We start from the raw sequence: 22,083 nt of genomic DNA on the forward strand, positions 1-22,083 counted from the left end.
TAATGTGTTTCCAAGCTCTCTAAATGTTTTAGTTTGAACATTCTGAAAATTCTGTGGCAGTGATTTCAGTTTAAAATGTTGAAGTCAGAATTTCATGAATAAGTTCATTTGTTTATGTATGTATGTATGTATGTAAGTATGACTGGTATCGAAAAGCTGTGTTGAAGCAATCTACAGTGCCTTGCAAAGTATTCATCCCCCTTGGCGTTTTTCCTATTTTGTTGCATTACAACCTGTAATTTAAATGAATTTATTTGGATTTCATGTAATGGACATACAGAAAATAGTCCACATTTGTGAAGTGAAATGTAAAAAATTACTTGTTTAAAAAATAAATCGGAAAAGTGGTGTGTGTATATGTATTCACCCCCTTTGCTATGAAGTCCTTAAATAAGATCTGGTGCAACCAATTACCTTCAGAAGTCACATAATTAGTTAAATAAAGTCCACCAGTGTGCAATCTAAGTGTGAAATGATCTGTCACATGATCTCAGTATATATACACCTGTTCTGAAAGGCCACAGAGTCTGCAACACCACTAAGCAAGGGGCACCACCAAGCAAGCGGCACCAAGAAGAATAAGGAGCTATCCAAACAGTTCAGGGACAAAATTGGAGAAGTACAGATCAGGGTTGGGTTATAAAAAAATATCTGTAAACATCCCACGGAGCACCATTAAATCCATTATTAAAATATTGAAAGAATATGGCACCACAACAAACCTGCCAAGAGAGGGCCGCCCACCAAAACTCATGGACCCGGCATGGAGGGCATTGATCAGAGAGACAACGAAGAGAAGAAAGATAACCCTGAAGGAGCTGCAAAGCTCCACAGCAGAGATTGGAGTATCTGTCCATAGGACTACTTTAAGCAGTACACTCCACAGAGCTGGGCTTTACGGAAGAGTGGCCAGAAAAAAGCCATTGCTTAAAGAAAAAAATAAGCAAACATGTTTGGTGTTCGCCAAAAGGCATGCGGGAGACTCCCCAAACATATGGAAGAAGGTGCTCTGGTCACCTTCCAGCAGGACAATGACCCTAAGCATACTGCTAAAGCAACACTCAAGTGGTTTAAGGGGAAACATTTAAATGTCTTGGAATGGCCTAGTCAAAGCCCAGACCTCAATCCAATTGAGAATCTGTGGTATGACTTAAATATTGCTGTACACCAGCGGAACCCATCCAACTTGAAGGAGCTGGAGCAGTTTTGCCTTGAAGAATGGACAAAAATCCCAGTGGCTAGATGTTCCAAGCTTATAGAGACATACCCCAAGACTTGCGGCTGTAATTGCTGCAAAAGGCGGCTCTTCAAAGTATTGACTTTGGGGGGGTGAATAGTTATGCACGCTCAAGTTTTCAGTTTTTTTGTCTTATTTCTTCTTTGCATCACAATAACAAATATTTTGCATCTTCAAAGTGGTAGGCATGTTGTGTAAATCAAATGATACAACCCCCCCCTCAAAATCTATTTTAATTCCAGGTTGTAAGGCAACAAAATAGGAAAAATGGAGGTGAATACTTTCGCAAGCCACTGTATGTTGAGTCAGACTGCACATTTCAACGTTGGGTTGGTGTTTGTAGCTGTAACGGATCATTAGCAGTGGTGATTCCACAATTTGCCTTTGATGTCTATGGAGCTTTTATGCAAATATAAATGGTTATAGCTCAAAAAGTACAAATATCATATGTTTTTTGACAAACAATCTAAGTTGAGTCAGTCTGTTTCAGCTACAGTCTGTAGCTGAAACAGATTTATGTTAATTTTTTTATTTCTCCAAATGGTTTTATTATGCACAATGCACAGTGTACATAATTAACTGGTCATTTTCTGACAGAATATATTCCAAGTGGTCACACTCTAACTATATTTGTTGTGTTCAAATGAGTTATAATAGGACACAGTGAGTAGCTTACTGACTGCCTGCTGTACGTTTGGTGAACACAAATAACTTGGATTGCAATGTTACGAAAATGGAAATATAACAAAACAAGAAGAGAAACTAGACAGGGCAACCGAAGGTTGTGATCTGGTTGAGAAACTCCTCTATAGATATAAACTCCTCCTAGACAGACTTCTCTGTCGTCTCTGGACTGGCAGTCTGATTGTGAGGGCCAGTCCTCTATCCATGTCTGTTTTCCTAGATCGTATTTGTACTGCAGCAGTCCGTGTTCACCCACTCTTTCTTCTGCATACTGCAGCACTCTTCAGCACACATACACGTCTCCGAGAGACAGTCTGCTCGGGGTACCGTCCTCCCTCTGTAGGTGGTAGAACTTCACACAGTCCTTCTGATTGTAGTACTCGTATACAGAGACGGCAGCTGGCTTTAGAACTGTGGATCTCAAAATATATTTTGTCTGCTAGCTTATGGGATACCTTACTCCAGATATAGGATGAGAGTGGCACACCCTGATCTGTTTCACCTGTCCTTGTCATTGTCTTCACCCCCAACAGGTGTCGCTTATTTCCCCTGTTGTATTTATCCCTGTGTTTCCTGTCTCTCTGTGCCTGTTCGTCTTGTCAAGTCAACCAGTGTGTTTTTCCCGTGCTTCTGCTTTTTCTTATCTCTTTTGCTAGTCCTCCTGGTTTTGACCATACTGCCTGCCCTGACTCTGAACCCGCCTGCCTGATCATACTGCCTGCCTGACCACCAGCCTGCCGGGCACTCTGTACCTACTGGACTCTGACCTTGTTATGATCTTTTTGCCTGTCCATGACCATTCTCTTGCCTGCCCCTTGGATGCTAATACATATAAGAGACTCTGCCTCCTGTGTCTGCCTGTAGGTCTCGCCCTGTGCCCTTATAGAGAGAGCCTCTTTCAGACAGAACTTTATCCCTCTCAAATTTATCTACGTAGTGCATCCTCCCCTCTGGCAACTTTTTCAGATTGTCTGCATCTACAATGAAGCCTGTCAGCATGCCGATGGTCACTGCCCTTTTCCTCTGGCTGGGCATTGTACAGCTTCACCACCGACACAGTCGCCTCAATATTTCCTGAGGCTTTTACTGTCAGGTTCTTGTCTATGGCGTTGACCTTGTCATTATGACTGAGGATCTGGTTCTTGTTGTTAATGGCCCACTTGGCAACTGATGCTCTGTCGGCCACTTCTATGTGGATGTTCAGGTCAATGTCCTTTCGTTCCTTCACGTTGCTCCAATACTCAGCCACAGCCTGGAACACCATGATGGTGGACTGTGTGGATACGTATCCCCCTCCCACCTTGTTCTGCGTGTTGAGCCACTTGACAATGTGGCCGGCCTCTTCAATAGCCTTCACCTTGACCAAGGCCAGCAGGGCGTACAATGTGGCCTCCAGCGTGTACTGATTACCATCAGGTACTGGCCAGTGGTCCAGCTGTGGAGATGCAAACTTCAGTAGGGTCTCCTTGTTGAGTTTTCCAGCATTTGCCAGAGCATAGGAGGTCATAGCTACAGCATAGGGGTTATTTAGGGTGGCCAGATGCCTCTCCAGGTACGTTACTGCCTTAATCATACTGACTGGAAGGCTGTTGACAGACTGCTCACACAGTGAGCTTGCCTCTTGCATGGCGATGAGAACGAAGGCTGTCATTGAGGTGTCAATGTCCGACCCCCTCATGTTACCTGTTATCTCTGCATGAATGACGGGAGCAAACTCACTGAAGATGCCATCAGGCTGTTGTGTGTGCAGGATCAGCCACTTGGCTGTACTACAGAGCACTTTCTCCAGAACACTGATCAGAGTACTGGACATGGCAAACACCTTCGCTACATACACTGTCAGCCAGGTGCTGCTCTTTATGCTGACCCAGGCAGTGTAGGGGCCATTATATTTACGGTATGGCAGCTCTATGTTGATGTACTTGATGGTTGTGCTTAGTTTGTCCAAGCCAATTTCCTCCCACTTTTTGGTGTTGTACAGGTAGTGTGTAGCAATGACAGGCAGGGTCATGTATATCATGATCTCTTCCCCACTCCCGACTGGCTGAACTATCAGATTGCCCCGTTAGTCTCCACTGATGGCCTGCTCCACCAGCACACTGATCAGTGTGACAGCATCAGAGTTTGGCACCTGGTTCCTAGGCACTCCACTGGGTATGTGTGCCGTCTGCTCCCCACCATGTTTAGCAGGGTTCAGGAGTATGATGGTTTCCTTCTTGACTAGCACCCCCTCAGCCACAATGCGCAGGTCCCTCTTAACCCCATTGTCATTGTTGTAGGAGTGTTTCACAGAAGCCTTGACCTCGATGGAGTGCAGGCCTAGCTTAACAGGGATAATGGCACGGGACGACCCGGCTGGACATGTTCACTTCCTGACTGTATCCTTCCACATAAAGCTCTCAGGGAACACATGTCCAGACCAAATGTCTTCAGAACGCACACTGCGTGGGAGCAGTGGTGCGTTGTGTTTGAAGTTGTCTTTCTTGGAGGCCATCTAGTTACTGGCCATAGTAGTGATGACGTCACTGATGGTCACTGCTCATCTCTGCCTGTCACTATCAGTACAGCTGGGGTCTGTTCTGATCCTAGTCCCTTTAGGAGTATCCGTCTCAAATACCAGACCAGCATCCCAGAACACCCCAATACTGTCTGCTCCTTCTCCAGCTGTACAGCCTGTATCATGCTTTTCTATTGCGTTCCAGCTCTTGGTCTGTGTAATAGTGTTTGTTGTTGAGTATGCAGACTCCCTTGTCTACAGCCACCAGTTGCACTCTAGATCCCAGGTCTCCAGTGATGGTCAGACTGAAAGCCCTACAAGGCATACAGGACGCATTGGGCCTGGTCGACGTCACTTTCAGTGAGTCCATGCATGAGACCTTTATGTCAACCCAGACAGAATCTGCCACCAGGTCAGCTGTTCCGACATGGTTGCACGCTACAATACGTAACGACGGAAGCATCTCCTTGGAAATGGGAACCGACAGTGTCACCGGTGCGCTGCTCTGTCTCTTGAATCTCCCTGCATTCACCAGCTGACCTCTGCTCAGGAACATGTATGTAAGGTTATGGCTCTGTATGGGGAGGCATCCAAGGTTCAGGTTGATCTTAATGGTGCCTCCTATCTTCGGATCATTTGAGTCAACCCCGACATGGAAGAAATTCTTGGTGGAAGTCCTGTAGGGGAGAGCCTTCATGCTGGCCTCAGCCTGTCTGGTGGGGAGGATAGCCAGGTCCTTGGTCTTCACAAAGATCTCCACTCCATTGGCTGGAGAGTTTCAGGATTTGTAATGTAAACCGAGTCAAAGGGCATGCCATGTTTGAAGTAGTTGGTTGTTCTCTTGAAGAGGATGGTGTTTGGCGAAGAGACGATCGGGATACCTCTCTTCTCTGCCTCCACCATCTCACCCCCTCTCTCTGTTAACACACTGACTGACTGACTGTGGGCTGACTGACCAGTTGATGGATGTCTATGAAAGTCTATGAAAGTCTGTGTGATGTATTCAAACACAGAACACAGAACACAGAAAAACATAGTTTTTGACTGCACTGGGTGTTTAAATGAATAAAATGGACAATAAATTATTAATTAGGTAATGGACTTTGATGTACTATTAAAGCCTAAGCTAACTAATGCCTTCAGTTTCAGCTGAAGTCGGAAGTTTACATATACTTAGGTTGGAGTCATTAAAACTCGTTTTTCAACCACTCTACACATTTCTTGTCAACAAACTATAGTTTTGGCAAGTCGGTCTGGCACTGGCAGGTCTACCGTAATCATTAAACAATCCTGCACAGGAACCATAGGACAAGGATGAGGTAGCTACACCCTTGATCAGAGCTAGTAAGTGCGGCCCAGAGCTAGACCAGAGCTAGTGCAGACCAGAACTAGCTCGCTACGAGCTATGCCCTGGACCAGAGCTGAACCAGAGCTTGTGCAGATCAGAGCTAGCAAGCTACTAGCTACGCCCTGGACCAGAGCAAGACAAGAGTTTACTAGCTATGCCCTGGACCAGAGTTGGGCCAGAGCTAGATCACAGCTAGGCCATAGTGAGCTAGCTAATAGCTACACCCTGGACAAGAGCAAGACCAGTGCTAAAGTCCAGGGCGCAGCTAGTAGCTAGCTCTGGTCTGCACTAGCTCTGGTCTAGCTCTCGTCTCCACTAACTATCTCTGGTCCAGGACATAACTAGTAGCTAGCTAGTAGAAATCTGACTAGCTCTGGTCTAGCGCTGGTCTGCACTAGCAGTTTTTGGCCGGGGTAAGCCGTCATTGTAAATAAGAATTTGTTCATAACTGACTTGCCCAGTTAAATACATTTTTATTTTTTTAAAGCTATGGTCCAGATCTTGTCCAGAGAGCTTACTTACTAACTAGCTATCTAGTAGTTATTTCCTATAGAAGATTTTGGTGCTTTTATGCACATTTAAAAGGGTTATTGTTAAAAAAGCACAAATAGTAATAATATTTTAATGAGTAAGTAAGTTAAGTCGGTCTGTACATATCAATGTAGAGATGTCCTTGTCCCATTGCGACTCCTGTGGCGGGCCGGGCACAGTGCACGCTGACATGGTTGCCAGGTGTACGGTGTAGCTGGCTTCTGGGTTAAGTGGGATTTGTGTCAAGTACCAGTGTGGCTTTGTTGGGTTGTGTTTCGGAGGATGCACGGCTCTAGACCTTCGCCTCTCCCGAGCCCGCTCGGGAATTGCAGCGATGAGACAAGACTGTAACTAACAATTGGTTTGTGGAGAAAACAGGGAATATAGAAAAATTTAAAATAACTATAATGAGGCTATACACAGGGTGTGCCGGTACCGAGTCAGTATGCGGGGGTACAGGTTAGTTGGGGTAATTTGTACATGTAGGCAGGGGTCACATGACTATGCATAGATAATAAACAGCGAGTAGCAGCAATGTACAAGACATATAGAGGGGAGGGGGGTTGAATGTAATAGTGCGGTGGCCATTTGATTCATTGTTCAGCAGTCTTATGGCTTGGGGGTAAATCCCTGTTTGGGATAGGGGGCAGAATTTTCACATTCGGATGAAAAACGTGCCCAGAGTAAACTGCCTGCTACTCAGGCCCAGAAGCTAAGATATGCATAGTATTAGTATATGTGGATAGGAAACACTCTTTAGTTTCTAAAGCTGTTTGAATGATGCCTGTGAGTATAACAGAACTCATATGGCAGGCAAAATCTGAGGAAAAATCCAACCAGGAAGTGGGAAATCTGAGGTTTGTAGTTTTTCAACTCATTGCCTATCCAATATACAGTCTATTGCACTTCCTAAGGCTTCCACTAGATGTCAACAGTCTTTAGAATGTTGTTTCAGGCTTCTACTGTGAAGGGGGAGCAAATAAGAGCTGTTTCAATCAGGTGTCTGGCAGAAGGCCATGAGCTGGTCACGCGCGTGGCTGTGAGAGCGACCTGCGTTCCATTGCATTTCTAAAGACAAAGGAATTGTCCGGTTGAAACATTATTGAAGATTTATGATAAAAACATCCTAAAGATTGATTCTATACATCGTTTGACATGTTTCTACGAACTGTAATATAACTTTTTGGACTTTTCGTCTGAACTTTCGCCTGGACGTGCCCGCACCTCATGATTTGTGAACTAAACACACAAACAAAAGGAGGTATTTGGACATAAATTATGGACTTTATCGAACAAAACAAACATTTATTGTGGAACTGGGATTCCTGTGAGTGCATTCTGATGAAGATCATCAAAGGTAAGTGTTATTTTGTTATTGACCAAATACTCATTTTCCACCATAATTTGCAAATAAATTAATTAAAAATCCTACAATGTGATTTTCTGGATTATTTTCCACATTTTGTCTGTCATAGTTGAAGTGTACCTATGATGAAAATTACAGGCCTCTCTCATATTTTTAAGTGGGAGAACTTGCACAATTGGTGGCTGACTAAATACTTTTTTGCCCTACTGTATATCTCTCCGGATAGACAGTCCCCTTCCATACAGCCAGCTGGGTTCCCAGTACATCGACAGAAATAAAGAACTCTCCACGGGCAGAAGAAAGGCAGAGGTTTATGTTTCAAGATTAACTACTCATGGTATGATTGTGATAAAGTCCTTTTGTTCACCTGCCCTAGAGTACCTCACAATCAAATGCCGACCGTATTACCTCACAAGATAATTCTCCGGTTATAGTCACAGCCGTGTATATTCCCCCTCAAGCTGATACCAAGACGGCCCTCAAAGAACTTTACTGGACTTTATGCAAACTCGAAACCACATATCCTGAGACCGCATTTATTGCAGCTGGGGATTTTAACAAAGCAAATTTGAGGAAAATTCAATTGAAGTTCTATCAACACATTGACTGCAGTACTCGCACTGCTGAAACATTCGACCACTGCTACTCCAACTTCTGGGATGCTTATAAGGCCCCCCCCACCCTCCATTCGGCAAAACAGATCACGACTCCATTCTGCTCCTATAGACAGGAACTCAAACATGACGTATCCGTGCTAAAATCTATTCAACGCTGGTCTGATCTATCAGAATCCATGCTTCAAGATTGTTTTGGTCACGCTGACTGGGAAATGTTCCAGGTTGCCTCTGAGAATAACATTGACGTATACAGTCATGGCCAAAAGTTTTGAGAATTACACAAATATACATTTTCACAAAGTTTGCTGCTTCAGTGTCTTTAGATATTTTTGTCATATGTTACTATGGAATACTGAAGTATAATTACAAGCATTTCATAAGTGTCAAAGGCTTTTATTGACAATTGCATGTAGTTGATGCAAAGAGTCAATATTTGCAGAGTTGACTCTTCTTTTTCAAGACCTCTGCAATCCGCCCTGGTGCTGTCAATTAACTTCTGGGCCACATCCTGATTGATGGCAGCCCATTATTGCATATTGTTTGTCCACCCGCCTCTTGAGGATTGACCACAAGTTCTCAAAGGGATTAAGGTCTGGGGAGTTTCCTGGCCATGGACCCAAAATATCAATGTTTTGTTCCCCGGGCAACTTAGTTATAACTTTTGCTTTATGGCAAGGTGCATTGTGCGTCACCAAACTGTTCATGGATGGTTGGGAGAAGTTGCTCTCGGAGGATGTGTTGGTACCGTTCTTTATTCATGGCTGTGTTCTTAGGAAAAAATTGTGTGTGAGCCCACTCCCTTGGCTGAGAAGCAACCCCACACATGAATGGTCTCAGGATGCTTTACTGTTGGCATGACACAGGACTGATGGTAGCGCTCACCTTGTCTTCTCCGGATGCCCCAAACAATCGGAAAGGGGATTCATCAGAGAAAATGACTTAACCCCGGTCCTCAGCAGTCCAATCCCTGGACCTTTTGCAGAATATCAGTCTGTCCCTGATGTTTTTCCTGTGAAGTGGCTTCTTTGTTGCCCTTCTTGACATCAGGCCATCCTCCAAAAGTCTTTGCCTCACTGTGCGTGCAGATTCACTCACACCTGCCTGCTGCCATTCCTGAGCAAGCTCTGTACTGGTGGTGCCCCGATCCCGCAGCTGAATCAACTTTAGGAGACGGTCCTGGCGCCTGCTGGACTTTCTTGGGCGCCCTTAAGCCTTCTTCACAACAATTGAACCGCTCTCCTTGAAGTTCTTGGTGATCTGATAAATGGTTGATTTAGGTGCAATCTTACTGGCAGCAATATCCTTGCCTGTGAAGCCCTTTTATGTGCAAAGCAATGATGGCGGCACGTGTTTCCTTGCAGGTAACCGTGGTTGATTCCAAGCACTACCCTCCTTTTGAAGCTTCCAGTCTGTTATTTGAACTCAATCAGCATGACAGAGGGATCTCCAGCCTGGTCCTCGTCAACACTCACACCTGTGTTAATGAGAGAATCACTGACATGATGTCAGCTGGTCCTTTTGTGACAGGGCTGAAATGCAGTGGAAAAGTTTTTGGGGGATTCAGTTCATTTGCATGGCAAAGAGGGACTTTGCAATTAATTGCAATTCATCTGATCACTCTTTATAACATTCTAGTGTAAATGCAAATTGCCATCATACAAACTGAGGCAGCAGACTATGTGAAAATTAATATTTGTGTCATTCTCAAAACTTTTGGCCACGACTGTACATGGACAAGGTGACTGAGTTCATCAGGAATTGTATAGGGGATGTTGTTCCCACTGTGGCTATTAATAAAACCTACCCTAACCAAAACCGTGGACAGATTTCAGTATTAGCGCAAAACTGAAAGTGCTAACCATCGCATTTAACCACGGCAAGGTGACTGGGAATAAGGTTTAATACAAACAGTGCAGTTATGCCCTCTGTAAGGCAATAAAAGTTGATTTGATGCAGAAACAAAGTGGATTCAATTCAACGGCTCAAGCACGAGACATTTTTGGCAGCCACGTCTTGGTCCCGGACAAGCTAAACACCTTCTTCACCCGCTTTGAAGATAACACAGTGTTACCAAAGCGGCCTTCTCCTAAGGACTGTGGGCTCTCGTTCTCCGTGGCCGACGTGAGAGAGACACTTAAGCGTGTTAACAGTCGCAAGGCTGCCGGCCCAGACAGCATCGCTAGCCGCGTCCTCAGAGCATGCACAGACCAGCTGGCTGGAGCGTTTACGGGCATATTCAATCTCTCCCTCTACCAGTCTGCTATTCCCACTTTCCTCAAGATGTCCACCACTGTTCCTGTAACCAAGAAAGTAAAGGTAACTGAACTAAATAACTATCGCCCTGAAGTATTCACTTCTGTTGTCATGAAGTTCTTTGAGGGGCTAGTTAAGGATCATATCACCTCCACCTTAAATGACACCCTAGACCCCCTTCAATTTGCATACAGCTCCCAATAGATCCACAGACGATGCAATCACCATCACACTGCACACTGCCCTATTCCATCTGGACAAGAGGAATATCTACGGTGTCTGCGGAAAGTATTCAGAATTTTCACATTTTATTACGTTACCGTCTTATTCTAAAATTAATTTAATAGTTTTCCCCCCTCATCAATCTACACACAATATCCCATAATAACAAAGCAAAAACAGGTTTTTAGACATTTTTGGTAATTTATTAAAACAAAAAAATTTACTTAAGTCTTCAGACCCTTGACTCAGTACTTTGTTGAAGCACCTTTAGCAGCAAATACAGCATCAAGTCTTCTTGGGTATAACGCTACAAGCTTGGAACACTTGTATTTGGGGAGATTCTTCCATTATTCTATGCAGATCCTCTCAAGGTCTGTCAGATTGGATAGGGAGCAACGCTGCACAGCTATTTTCAGGTCTCTCCACAGATGTTCGATCAGGTTCAAGTCCGGGCTCTGGCTGGGCCACTCTAGGACATTCAGAGATTTGTCCCGAAGCCACTCCTGCGTTGTCTTGGCTGTGTGCTTAGGCTCGTTGTCCTGTTGGAAGGTAAACCTTCGCCCCAGTCTGAGGTCCTGAGCGCTCTGGAAGGTTTTCATCAAGTATCTCTCTGTACTTTGCTTTGCTTATCTTTGCATCAATTCTGACAAGTTTCCCAGTCCCTACCGCTGAAAACATGCCACCACCATGCTTCACCGTAGGGATGGTGCCAAGTTTCCTCCAGACGTGATGCTTGGCATTCAGGCCAAAGAGTTCCATCTTGGTTTCATCAGATCAGAGAACTTGTTTCTCATGGTCTGGTAGTTTTTAGGTGCGTTTTGGCAATCTCCAAGCGGGCTGTCATTGACCTTTTACTGAAGAGTGGCTTCCGTCTGGCCACTCTACCATAAAGGCCTGATTGGTGGATTGCTGCAGAGATGGTTGTCGTTCTGGAAGGTTCTCCCATCTCCACAGAGGAACTCTAGAGCTCTGTCAGAGTGACCATCGAGTTCTTGGTCACCTCCCTGACCAAGGCTCTTCTCCCCCTATTGCTCAGTTTGGCCGGGCAGCCAGCTCTAGGAAGTCTTTTATTATTATTATTACTTTTTATTATTTATTACAAAAAAAAAACACAAGGAAGGTGTAACATTAAAGTATTGGAACATGAAGGACAAACAATACAGCATCAAGTCACTATCAAACATGTATCAGTCTTTCCGCAACAGAGCCATCCTGATGTGTGAGGGTGCGTGTGCATGATAGTGATATAAAATACATGTCATAGTTTCCTTTTTTCCCCCTTTTTTCCTTTTTTTCCCCTTTTTCATGATCAGAATCTTGTGAAACCCGAACCCTCCAAGATCCCCCCCCACTGTTCCCCAATAGCTGTCCCTCAACCATTATTCTCTCTCTCCACAGCAACTCCACTCCCACTTGTCTCCAATTCCACATACCAACCCTCAGCTTCCTAATTATTTCCAAACTTCTTCCATTTAAGAATGATGGAGGCCACTGTGTTCTTGGGGACCTTCAATGCTACAGACATTTTTTTCTACCCTTCCCCAGATCTGTGCCTCGACACAATCCTGTCTCAGAGCTCTACGGACAATTCCTTCCACCTCATTGCTTAGTTTTTGCTCTGACATCCACTGTCAACTGTGGGCTCTTATATAGACAGGTGTGTGCCTTTCCAAATAATTTCCAATCAATTGAATTTACCACTAGTGGACTCCAATCAAGTTGTAGAAACATCAAGGATGATTAATGGAAACAGGATGCACCTCAGCTCAATTTCGAGTCTCATAGCAAAGGGTCTGAAATACTTATGTAAACAAGGTATTTCATTTTTATTTGTAATAAATTTCAAAAACCCGTTTTCACATGTCATGTTGGAGTATTGTGTGTAGGTTGATGAGGATGATTTAAAAAAAAATACATTTCAGAAAAAGGCTGTAATGTCATAAAATGTGGAAAAAGTCAAATGGTCTGAATACTTTCCGAATGCACTGTACTTCAGTCTAAGACTGCCGTCATTGCTATAGATTGTGATAACATCAACATGAGGGGTGTTGTACAAAGCAAAGTAATCAGCGATTGGATCATCTCTAACCAATCAGAGTAGCAAAGCCAATGATGCATTTTCAAACCTCCGCTTTACCCACGTGTATTCAGGCTCTGACCCTGAAGAATGCACAGTGATGTCGAAACATTGGTGGTTTACCCAATAAATTACTGGGAGCTTGTATCTAGAGTGTGTGACTCTATTTATTTATTTTATAGCCTACAGTTTACACACCATTAGTCATTACTTCGACCAGCTTTTGGGGGTGTGCGTCAGCTCATGCTTTTTATTAGACTGGCTCTGGCCCAACGCATTGGTTTCTGGGACCAATCAGAACGTTTAGAATGTTTTTCCAGTCTAGAGATTGTTGTGGAGGTACTCATGTCCAGACTCATTGAAGAAACGAACAAAGAAACTAACATCTGTGGGCGTGACGTTTGACCGGAGCAAGGAGTTCAGGTAGCCAGGCAAACTGATCAGTGTTAGTCTGGATGTTTGAAAGATGTTTTGGTGTTGGTAGCTTTTACAGTTTTGGCAGTAGAGGTTCCATAATAATAATAATAATAATAATAATAATAATATGATCAGTTTCTAAAGTTGTGCTTTGCTTTTTAAGGCAGCCACATCTTTTTTTAATTCAGACATATCCTCTGTCAAAGGGCACAGGGTTACCTGTCAGGTGGGATGAGGGGTGGAGACAGGACTTAAAGACAGGATGAAGCAGTGCATTTAATTATCTCCTTAAAGCAGAACTGAACTCGAAAACCAACTCTTCTCATTGAAAACGGCATATGTGACCGATATTAGCAAGTAGGTTAATTTTGGTCATAAAGTCAGAATTCTGTGAGATTTGAGTACAAGGCCTACTTGAGGTTTGGGCTTTGATTTTGACAATACTCACTTGCCTACTAATACGGGATAAACAGCTGCACTCTATCCAATCATATTGCAGAACACACAGACAGTGAGACAGATCTGCCCAGCAGCACAGCAGATCGGACTTTGTTTACTTAAGACAACACATCGCACATTTTATTACTTGAGAAATACTACACCAAACACCTTTGTTAGATGTAAAATTGTGTGACTAAAACCTTCTTAAATTATTTTAGATTAATTCAGACTATTTTGAGGAAGTGATACTGGCTTCGTTCCTATAAACCCCTTTCTGTGTTTTCAAACATTGCTGCACGAGGGCAAAGATCGCAAGTTGGTGCCAGAACACGGGGGAGTTCTTATAGAAAAAAAGCCTCTATTTACATGTTGCATATGAGTGCATTTCACGCTACTTTTGGAATAAAATTGGATTGTAACGCTCGCATGAATTGCATGCTTAATATAATGTTTGTGTCGTCATTGCAAATCAACTGCATTATACTTTAAAAAAACACTTACATTTCAACCAGTAAAATCTTTGGCTAGCTTTTGCTACAGTAAATATGAGCGTTAGCATTCTAGCTAACACCGGCTGCATCCAAAATTATCATTTTGCAACGATCACAATCAAACATAATCTTAGCAACCGTTCAAGCAAGAATCAAAACATCCTTGTAAGCATATGAAAACCCCCAAAACGTCAATCTAGGTTATGTTGAAGGGTGCAGATGGCGATGGCTTTCTTACTGCAGTCAGTAGTCGCTCGCATCTGTGCATGATGTCAGTGTTTCATGTACTGGAATGGGGTTAATGGTGTCTCCTGGGGGACAAACGTCAGTAACTGTCACATTAAACCACACCCCCAAGATTGAAATAAATAAACATCTTAATGAGCAACAAAAAAACACGCAGGATTGGTATGTTCAGTCGCTCTTTAATGATGACTGCACAGGTCACAAAGAACCTCAGATATAACTGAACCTTCCAACACCTCTATTTATTTAGGGCAGACAAACAGACACTGAAAGGGCACTGAAAATGTGACTTAAAGTCAAAGTCAACATTAAGTTTTGAGTTTACCATTATCTAATTCCTAAGATAATTTATAGAAAACATATCATTTCTATCTGTAATCAACTCCTAATATGTATCGTGGGAAGAAGACAGAATGAAATAGCCTATGTGGAAACGGTTGCGTAATCTGGAAGATGTTTTTGTCTTCGCTGTGTATCTCTAAGCTGCCCTGGGGCAGGTCTTTTATGACTAACCTGGGAGATTACACCCTTTGAATCACATAACGCTTACCCAGAATGCAGAAGGGCACTGCCCTTGCTCTGCTCCACGGATCCCCCTTTTGAAGTGCTCTAATCCCTGGCAGCGGGTAAAGGGTTAAAGGCGGCGCTGACCTCACTCTCAACTCTCCAAACTATTGTCAGAGAGACGTCAGAGACTCTCATCCACAACATCAGGCCCAGAAAAGTATGGCCCGCTGGAATAATACTGTGAAGCTGATGCAACAGAGTTGACTATGAACCAAGAAGAAAATATGGGGAGAAAAATACACACCAACTGCAAGATAGTTTGTAGCTCAATTGGTAGCGCATGGCACTTGCAACACCAGGGTAGTGGGTTCGATTCCTGGGGACCACCAATGTGAAAAATGCATGCGTGCATGACTGTAAGTTGCAATTGATAAAAGTGTCTTCTATGGCTTTATTTTAAGGCTATTCAACTTCTGTGCATATGATGTTTGATATGCCTTACATTTCTTATTCTCTTCTGACTGAACAAAAAGGCAACATAAAATACTTAGTGTTTCACAATACAGTGAGAACAGCCATTTTATAAACATGTAAAACTTGGCATGACATCTATCCAAAAGCCAGGAACACTTAGGACCAGTATTAGCAGGATGACAGAGGTTGTGGCAGGAGGCAGGAGAAGGCAGGAGAACCTGCTAAAGTGAAGAGCCAGCCCCAGAGAGACGGATTCTTTAGCTGAGAGCGATTAGTATTAGACCAATAGAAGACATTGTGTCTCTCTCCTCATGGCTTTAAAGCCCAAAAATGGATGGAGTCTGTTGCCTTGCTGGGAAAACAGCTAAGTCAATAACCAGTAATGAGATCTTATTTACCCAGCTGGTGGTGAAATGTTAAGACGCCCAGGGACCTAAAGTCATCCAACTGGGCTCGAGGCCCACAGCTAAAACCACATTCTAACCCTGTGCATATTTGTCTGTGAAATTTTCACACAATTATGTAAACAAGCATGCTGTATTGTTCTTTTGGACTGTGACACAAAGAGAGAGAGAGCGAGAGAGGGGAGAGGGGGGAGATAGAGAGAGGGAGAGAGAGAGGTTGGAGAGAAAGAAATCAAGAAAACATAAGCTGGGAGACAGGCTATTTCTCCCAGGAAGTCTTGGTGACTGACAGGTACCTTGTACGGGGCTGAGAGGGCTCTGTGGGCTCCGAGCAGGGTCTTGATGCTTTCATAAGTGACAAAGAACGTTTAGGGAGTCAGAGTTTAGGGACCATTAGTCAACCTGCACACAGCATTTAATGACACTGACTATGGGGGGGGGGGGGGGGGGGGGGGGGGGCAGAGTGAGAAACAGGGAAGGAAAAGGGGGAGTAGGGTAGCGCTGGCAATTGCCGAGGGCCTCATGAAACGATATTCTCACAATACTTATGTGCCAATTCGATATGTATATGAATTGGGATTCTCACGATTCTATATGTATTGGGATTCCATACTGTGATTTTATTGCAAATCAATATATATTACTTCTGCAGAGGGACAAGAGAGAGCCCTAAGAAAATTAATTTTGATCAGTCATGGAAATAAAAGTGCAAAAAAAAATGCCTCCCCATTTAAGGAGGATATGGAGTACAAACTATGAAGGAAAAATACTGGAATTTCGGTGCAGGCATATCAAACTAGTGCAAAAATAATATTGCGATATTGTCAAAACAATAGTGAGTGAGTAGGTAGAGTGAGTAGAATTAGAGAAAAGTGCTTACTTCATTAAGGCAGCAGTGTAAAAATCACAACCCATTAAGAATGGAGAATGCAGGTCTCATTGTAGCCCTTTCAAATGATGCCCACCTGACCCAGATTGCGATTTATAATGGACTGTTTTTGGATTCCGTAAACCACAACTGTAATTGTGTGATGGCGGGGATTCAGGGCTGTGTTCCAAACAAAATAACGACAAACTTTGTGTGCTTGTTCTAGTTCCTCAATGGCACAACTAGGAGAGCTCAAAAAAGCCCCTTAGTAGCTAGGTTTCTCAAATCAAATCAAATGTATTTGTCACATACACATGGTTAGCAGGTGTTAATGCAAGTGTAGCGAAATGCTTGTGCTTCTAGTTCCGACCATGCAGTAATATCTAGCAAGTAATATAACACCTTTGCACCCCATTATTTTTATTTCTACTTTGCACACTCTTCCATTGCAAATCTACCATTCCAGTGTTTTACTTGCTATATTGTATTTACTTTGCCACCATGGCCTTTTTTTGCCTTTACCTCCCTTATCTCACCTCATTTGCTCACATCGTATACAGACTTGTTTATACTGTATTATTGACTGTATGTTTGTTTTACTCCATGTGTAACTCTGTCGTTGTATGTGTCAAACTGCTTTGCTTTATCTTGGCCAGGTCGCAATTGTAAATGAGAACTTGTTCTCAACTTGCCTACCTGGTTAAATAAAGGTGAAATAAAAAATAAATAAAAAAATTACCTAACAATTTCACAACAACTACGTTATACACACAAGTGTAAAGGAATGAATACAAATATGTACATACAAATATATAAATGAGTGATGGTACAGAACGGCATAGGCAAGATGCAGTAGGTGGTATAGAGTACAGTATATACATATGAGATCAGTAATGTAGGGTATGAAAACATTATATGAAGCGGCATTGTTTAAAGTGGCTAGTGATACATTACATCAAGATGGCAAGATGCAGTAGATGGTATAGAGTACAGTATATACATATGAGATGAGTAATGTAGGGTATGAGAACATTGTATGAAGCGGCATTGTTTAAAGTGGCTAGTGTTACATTACATCAAGATGGCAAGATGCAGTAGATGGTACAGTATATACATATGAGATGAGTAATGTAGGGTATGAAAACATTATATGAAGCGGCATTGTTTAAAGTGGCTAGTGATACATTACATCAAGATGGCAAGATGCAGTAGAAGGTATAGCGTACAGAATATACATATGAGATGAGTAATGTAGGGTATGAGAACATTATATAAAGTGGCATTGTTTAAAGTGGCTAGTGATACATTTAATTACTTCAAGATGGCAAGATGCAGTAGATGGTATAGAATACAGTATATACATATGAGATGAGTAATGTAAGGTATGTAAACATGATATAAAGTGGCTAGTGATACATTTATTCGTTGTTGTTGGTAATCAAGCCTACCACTGTAGTGTCGTCTGCAAACTTGATGATTGAGTTGGAGGCGTGCATGGCCACGCAGTCGTGGGTGAACAGGGAGTACAGGAGAGGGCTGAGAAGGCACCCTTGGGGACCCAGTGTTGAGGATCAGCGGGGTGGAGATGTTGTTACCTACCCTCAGGAAGTCCAGGACCCAGTTGCACAGGGCGGGGTCGAGACCCAGGGTCTCAAGCTTAATGACGAGTTTGGAGGGTACTATGGTGTTAAATGCTGAGCTGTAATCGATGAACAGCATTCTTACATAGGTATTCCTCTTGTCCAGATGGGTTAGGGCAGTGTGCAGTGTGATGGCGACTGCGTTTCGTCTGTGGACCTATTGGGGCGGTAAGCAAATTGTAGTGGGTCTAGGGTGTCAGGTAGGGTGGAGGTGATATGATCCTTGACTAGTCTTTCAAAGCACTTCATGATGACGGAAGTGAGTGCTGCAGGGCAGTAGTCATTTAGCTCAGTTACCTTAGCTTTCTTGGGAACAGGAACGATGTTGGCCCTCTTGAAGCATGTGGGAACAGCAGACTGGGATAAGGATTGATTGAATATGTCTGTAAACACACCAGCCAGCTGGTCTGCGCATGCCCTGAGGACGCGGCTGGGGATGCCGTCTGGGCCTGCAGCCCTGCGAGGGTTAACACGTTTAAATGTTTTACTCACATTGGCTACAGTGAAGGAGAGCCCGCAGGTTTTGGTAGCGGGCCCTGTCAGTGGCACTGTATTGTCCCCAAAGCGAGCAAAAAAGTTGTTTAGTCTCTCTGGGAGCAAGACATCGTGACCCGCGACGGGGCTGGTTTTTCTTTTGTAGTCCGTGATTGACTGTAGACTCTGCCACATACCTCTCGTGTCTGAGCCGTTGAATTGCGACTCCACTTTGTCTCTGTACTGACGCTTAGCTTGTTTGATTGCCTTGATATCCAATTGGCGACAGATTTTTATGTGAAACTTCTAAAATCTGTATCAAGACAATATGCGCATTTTCCCACCAGAGATGTATTTCCATCATATTGACTTGTTGTGGATAAAATACTGTGCATGATGATTGTGCAAAGTAAAAATGACTTTTGTGGATAAATTCCCCATGTACCGTATAAAAAATAAAAGTGAAATGGGTTTCCATTGCATTTTAAACTCTACTGATGGTTTTGTCACAACAAATGTTGCGTTATGGACGACTGTGTTATCTCGCTCTCTGTGGCTGATGTGAGTAAGACTGCAGCTGGGCCAGACATTTAGGAGGCCGCGGGGCCAGACAGATTACCAGGACATGTACTCAGAGCATACTGTGACATACTGTGACATACTGTGACGGCCCTGAATTTGTCTGAACCGTCTGTGCTTCTCCTTCCAATAGTGCGCTTCCCCTTTAATTCCCAATTAAATAGCCAGCATCAGCTGCGCAATAGAGGGGTGTGATGGTGGTGCGAATGAGGAGTGTTCAACTCTTTTGTTGTATTTAAAAGTCAGCTTTGTAGCCTTGTCTCAAGTTTAACCAGGATCGGATCCACTCATTTCTTCCTTTGGACTACACATCTCAGTTGTTCTCAGCTGTTTCGTTGTGGTCTTCCTCAGCAGAAGATCTGTTGGCGGATTGGATTGCCTGACAGACCACAACTTTTTTGCATACGGTATTTAATTTGTTTGAATGTGATTTATACCGTGCTGATTTGTGGTCAGTTGTAGTTAAAGACTACTGAGATTTGATACTCTTTATGGTTGTGTGGTTGGGTTTAAGCTACACTCCTTTACTGGGCTGGACTCTTTTAGGCCCGAGGTACAGAAGTTTTCTTGAGGAACCAAAGCTTATGTTTATTTATGTTGGTAATAAAACCCACACAAAAGAACAGTTGTTTTGAAGTTATTGCCAATGTTTTAAAGGTTTATGAAAAGTGTATTTCCATACTGACTTTTAAATGAGTCCTTTGTATTGGTGTAGACTTGATGGACCAGACAGGACTCATTCCCTCAAACAAAAAGGAGAAATCAATATTTTCTCTGGTAGGCACAACCTACCTACCTACAAACAATAACCTCAAGTCAAAACTGTTACAATGCCCTGAGCAGCTGGCAAGTCAAATCAAATCAAATGTATTTATATAGCCCTTCGTACATCAGCTGATATCTCAAAGTGCTGTACAGAAACCCAGCCTAAAACCCCAAACAGCAAGCAATGCAGGTGTAGAAGCACGGTGTAGAAGTCCTGTGTGACTCAGTTAGTAGAGCATGGCACTTACAACTCCAGGGTTGTGGGTTTGATTCTCATGGGGGACCAGTACGAACAAATATGAAAATGTTTTACTCACTATTGTAAGTCAATTGTACTTTATTTAACTAGGCAAGCCAGTTACGAACAAATTAGTATTTCACAATGACGGCCTACCCCAGACAACGCTGGGACAATTGTGCACCGCCCTATTGGACTCCCAATTAAAGCCTGAAATTGAATCAGGGTCTGTAGTGACACCTCTAGCACTGAAATACAGTGCCTTAGACTGCTGCGCCACTCGGGAGCCTGCTTGGTCAAGCTGAATAAGTGCATCTGTTAAATGACTAAAATGAATGCGTCTTGAAAACCACTCCCTGACCCAGTCTGTAATACCTACATGTTTCAAGCAGACCACCATAGTCCCTGCGCCCAAGAACGTGAAGGTAACCCATCTAAATGACTATCGCCCATAGCACTCACATTTGTAGCCATGAAATGCTTTGACAGGCTGGTCATGGCTCACATCTGCCTAGACACACTGGACTCACCCATTCACATACCGCCACAACAGATCCACAGATGACGCAATCTCTATTGCACTCCACACCGCCCTTTCCCTTCTGGACAACAGGCACATCTATGTGAGAATGCTTTTCATTGACTACAGCTCAGTATTCAATACCATAGTGCCCTCCAACATCATCACTAAGTTCAGGACCCTGGGACTGAACACCTTCCACTGCAACTGGATCTTGGACTTCCTGTCGAGCTGCTCCCAAAAATACCTTCTACCCCCAAGCAATGAGACTGCTGATGGTTATTATAAATAGTTATTTAGTTAGTTATAATAGTTATATAATAGTTATTTAAATAGTTAACCAGATAGACCTTTTTTTCACTAACTTTTTGACTCATCTCATATGTGGCTGCTACTGTTTTAGCTATCCTGTTGCCTAGTCACTTTATCCCTAGTTAGTATGCACATACTGTATCTACCTCAATTAACTCGTACCCCTGCACATCGACGCAATACTAGTACCCAGTGTATTTCGCCGAGTTATCGTTACTCATTGTGTATTTATTACTCATGTTATTACTTTTCTATTATTTCTCAAATTCTTGACGGTCTAACTGTTGTCTTCAAAGTGTGCACAGTTCCTAAGTAATTTCAGTGCACTTTTAGGACTGTCAAGTCTACTCCCACTCCCCTTCCAGGTGAGTCTGATGAGGCGATGGTGTGAGTAAGGATGGTGACAGGTGTGCGTAATACTGAGCAGCCTGGTGACCTCGAGCACCGGACCGACGTGGGTCTCCAGGCGCAGGACTCTGACCAGAGGGACAGTCCTGGGGGCCAGGCCGGTCACTTCTGCTGAGGCGCAGGAACACCAGTTGCGACACCAGGACCCGACATCACCTACACTAACAAAACAACAAAAAAACACTCCCTGATGCTTCCCTTTGGTCAGGAGTTATTCTGTAACGTGTATGCTGGGAGTCGGGAAGCAAGTTCAGGGAGCGTAGTTAATAAATAAATTAACATAGAACAAAACAAGAAACACGGGTAGCTTACAGCCATGAACACTGGAACAGAAACGATAACGCCTAGAGAAAAAACCAAAGGGTGTGACATATATATATATATATATATATATATATATATACATATATATATATATGAAAGGTAATCAAGCAGGTGATGGAGTCTGGTGAGGCGCTGGTGCACGT

General features: G+C 43.3%; 2 pseudogenes; both read right to left on the reverse strand.

Moving 5' to 3' along the window:
- Positions 1-22,083, reverse strand: part of LOC139412606 (mitochondrial S-adenosylmethionine carrier protein-like) — a 75,354-nt pseudogene that overhangs the window by 38,852 nt on the left and 14,419 nt on the right.
- Positions 2,138-5,453, reverse strand: LOC139413968 (complement C3-like; annotated as a pseudogene).

This window comes from Oncorhynchus clarkii, chromosome 7 (assembly GCF_045791955.1).
Source record: "Oncorhynchus clarkii lewisi isolate Uvic-CL-2024 chromosome 7, UVic_Ocla_1.0, whole genome shotgun sequence".
In the NCBI taxonomy this organism is placed as follows: domain Eukaryota; kingdom Metazoa; phylum Chordata; class Actinopteri; order Salmoniformes; family Salmonidae; genus Oncorhynchus; species Oncorhynchus clarkii.